Source organism: Daktulosphaira vitifoliae, unplaced genomic scaffold (genome assembly GCF_025091365.1).
Source record: "Daktulosphaira vitifoliae isolate Bord-2020 unplaced genomic scaffold, ASM2509136v1 Scaffold_2, whole genome shotgun sequence".
NCBI classification, from domain to species: Eukaryota; Metazoa; Arthropoda; class Insecta; order Hemiptera; family Phylloxeridae; genus Daktulosphaira; species Daktulosphaira vitifoliae.
In genome coordinates, this window is record NW_026099573.1 from 12,545,260 (window position 1) to 12,549,628 (window position 4,369).

Here is a 4,369-nt window from a genome sequence, read left to right on the forward strand (position 1 = left end):
TTATTATTTTTTTTTGTCTGTTACCACTTTTTCTCAGCTCTCAGCTCTCACCGAACCGATTTCTTTTAATGATACGTCAAAAGATCACAAATCGTATCTAGTCGAAGACATTACCCTCAAAAATTGAAAAATGTTCCCTTGTTCCCCGCAAATGGGGAAAATATCCAAAAAAATTACAAATTTAAAAATTGGTAAATTTTGTAATTTTTTTCACTGATTTTTCTTAAAACTTCCATAACTTTTTCAAAAATAAACAAATCAACATAATTTTTTTTTAAATAGATGCATTATATCATTACCTTTTATTTGGTATATTTTTTTTTATATGTGACCCTTTACTTGCCCACAGGGGGGGATTTAAAATGACAACTTTTTCACAAAAAATTAATTTTTTCAACTTGATTTTTGAAAATGTTCCGGAAGGTCTGACACTTTTATATATATCTTAAATTAAAGCTAATATAATATACTTTATCATGAAAAAAAAAAATGTCGGACTTTATTTTATCTTCACGGTGAAAATAGCTACCGAATGCTATTTTTGTGTGAAAATTTTCGATTTTGGATTTTCCATTTTTAACTTTATTGTGCTATAACTTATTGAAAAGTGTATTGATCAATATAATTTTTTTATGGGAAATACTATTTTTTAATAATCCCTTTTTCATTTGACATACTTTATCTTAATTAGGATATTAATAATGAACTAGCAGTTTATGAAGCTTTTGGAATTATCCACCAATTTTTTTAAATTAAACATTATCTAAAGATTTGCATCGAAGCTTTTTCTTATGATAGTGATTTTAATCACTGTCAGATATCATTATACTTGATCCATCTATGCCACTTCACTATTGTGCCGCGACCCCCCTGTGCTGGGTTTTTTTCTTTATAACCATTTATTATACAACTTTACGAGGATTCTAAAAAATATTTATATAATAATAATGGGAGAATATTTAAAAATACTCTAGTTATATTCTAGAAATATTTAATTTCAAAAAGAAATAATCTAGTAATATTTCATTGCTGTGTGGGTTTATGAACTGTACTTTTAACATCTATATCTCTCACTTAATAATTCCGTCTTATTTTTGATTATTACAATTAGTAACTTATATTTAGAAAAAGACTTTAAAATCTTCATGAGTATTAAAAAAGAGATGAATAATAGTAATTTATTTAGCCATACATCATTAACACGATAATATTTATTATAAGTTAAATATAAATTATTACAAAAAAAAAATGTTGTAAAAAAACTTATATTAAATCTTTGAACCCTAGATTTTCGTAATCAGTGTTGATAATTTGATTACAAAATGTATTTAAATATGAGCAAATAAGTTCATAAACTGGACCATCATATTTAATTGATTCCTTCAGATTATTAAAATGAATTCTCAATGACGCAGTATTTCTATATTTCTCTAAAAATTCACAACGAAATTTTTTGGTACGATTCATTTCATTTTTTAAACCACTTTGGAATTTCTCATGGAACTCAGATAATTCGTTAAGATATATTTTTGCTTCTACTTCATTCATCGTCTTTGTAATTTCATTCGGACCAATATTTAGATATTTCAAATAATAAAATAATTCCGTTAAAATAGTAGCTGTTATATGCAGGCTATTGTGTGCATTTTTAGAATACTCCCAAATATATAATTTTTTTAGTATTGACAAAGCAGATAATAAAGATTTTAGCATATTAACAGACAACGATACTGAATTGCGCAGTTGATTTATGCATTCTACAGACTGTTTATAATATATGTTAATAGTACCTTTAAATTCTTCATTTCTACAAAATTTGATTATGGTGGACAATAAACATTCATAGTTCTTAAGTATTTCGGTATACCTACACCTTATAAATTGTTCAAAATATTTTTCTATTTGGTTTAAGTTTTCGGAGTTCACTTCACTTTGAAATAATATACTCGCGTCTATTTTTTCACGATTTTCTATGATAATTTTAATATTCTTAAAAGGCTCCATAAAATGACGTTTTGAAAATAATTTATTTAGTGCACCAATCTTAAGTTCAGTATTTTTAAGTATCAATGGTGGTACGATTCTATAATCAAAAAATAATTTTATTCTTAATGACACAGTAGTTTTATATAATTTTAGAACTTAATATCTGCTAAAATAATAACATATAAGCAAACTATTACACCATTTATATGTGTCGGAATTTATCAATTAACAAATAATAATAATTATTATTATTAATCATTGATGTAAGGCTAAAGCTAAATAGAAAGAACATATAAATAATACAAATTAACAAGTACATTAGGAATTCTGTAGTGTAGAGTTGAGACATTTTTTTAGATTAACCCTTATTGATATCTAACAATGGTTAAAATTACAGTCGTAAAATGCTTCCATGCTTATTAAGACATTAAAAAAAAATATTTTACTGTCAACCAAAAATATCATGATTTTTGACTTTGTAGGTTTATTATTCATAAAAGAAAAGTCATCAGACGTGTTTATTTTTTTAAATTTTATTAAATTAAATAAACTTTAATTTTAATAAATTAGAATCGTGTAAGTTTTCTGTTATTCTGCAAAATATTACATAATTGACTAATTTTAACAAAAAATTGAATGATTTTTGTATTTAATACCCAAAAGAACTCAATAATTCAGATAACTTTCTCTTTTCATATTAATGTAATAAAGTATTTTAGAATATTATTAAAATTAAAAGGTAAATTATTTTAATATGATTGTAGAGGCCACTCAATAATTTTGTTAATGATCGTATATGATATAATTATTTTAAAAGTAATATAATTGCATAAGTGTCCATAAAAGGGTAGTTGCTATTCTACTCACTCCTTAATCAATTTTCTTATCTTTGTGTATTATAAATTATTATTATTATTTAATTAGAAGATAAAAAAAAAGGATTTTTATTAAATTGTATTATGATGAACAGAATTAATCGCATTATTACATTTTTTTTTTTTTTAAACTTTTTATTTATTTTGCAATATTTGTAATTAATATCATTTAATGTAATTTTAATTGTTGTTTTGAATGATGTTTATAAAAAAAGTGAATTGACGTTCATGATATATAAATAGATAAATTATTTTATGTTAGAATAAATTTTCAACTCCTTTGATATTTATCTCATTTAAATTCAATAAATTGAATAAAGTTCAAGGATCCCATCACTATAGTTACCCCTCGCGAGAAGAAATTTCTTATTCATATTAAAATTATTTTACTATATTTTAGATTTTAGCTTCAATGCAAAGCTGAGAAGGTATTTTTTTGTGACTATCATTTATTTTCTCCGCTCTAACTTGACCTACTTTTTCAACGAAACGTCAAATGATTACAATTCTTATCTAGTTGAAAATATTATACTTATAAATTGAAAAAAATGTCTTCGTTCCCCATAAATGGGGGAAATTTCCAAAAAAATTACAATTTTTTAAATCGCTAAATATTTTCACTTTTTTTTTTTAAATTAATTAAACAACTTTTTTTTATTAAAACCTTAGATACTTCCCTTTCTATTGATATCATTTTTTAAAAAAAATTAACACTTAACTTGCTCACAAGGAAGGATTTAAAATAGCAATTTTTTTTAAAAACTAGCTTTTTCAACTTAACTTTTGAAAATGTTCCGGAAATACCGCAATCTTTAAACGTATGTCAAATTAAAGCTTACAATAAGTTCGAAAAAAAATTTGTCCCGTCACCTTTTCTTTTGTAGGACAATGGCTGTCGAATTTAACGAAAAATGTAATTTTTGTGTAAAAATCACTGTTTAGCATGAAATATTTTAATTCTTAAAACTGCCATGAAAAATGGACTTTTTGAAAAATGGACAAATTAAAATTATTTTTTTTATATTGAAATCTTAGTTATTTTTCTTTCATTTTATATAATTTTTTTGAAAATCTGACTCTAAACCTGTCCACTAAAGGAATTCAAAAAATCAATTTTTGCACACAAGTTAAGTTTTTTCAATGTAATTTTTGAAAATGTTCCTGAAATATTGACATTTTTATTTAATCTTAAATTAAAGCTTATATTATATACTTCACTATAAAAAAAAAAATTCGAAATATAGATTTTCTTCTTGGTGAAAAGTCTAGCGTATTCAAAAATATGCTATTTTTGTGTTAAAATTCTGTGTTTTCTATTTTAAAATGTTGTACTTAATTTAACTTAGTTTTTAAATAATNTATATTTTAAAATGTTGTACTTAATTTAACTTAGTTTTTAAATAATGCATACAATTACCAAAAAATCTGTCCAAAGGTGCCTATTAAAATAACATTTTTAAGGATGTACATTGTATTTTATCTCTACCCTAAAAAACATTATAAATACA

The 4,369-nt window shown here is 23.4% G+C and overlaps 1 protein-coding gene across 4 annotated transcripts in view; it reads left to right on the forward strand.

The window, feature by feature from the left end:
* LOC126900031 (uncharacterized) overlaps nt 1-4,369 on the forward strand; it is a 238,638-nt gene that overhangs the window by 87,966 nt on the left and 146,303 nt on the right. The window lies entirely within an intron of this gene.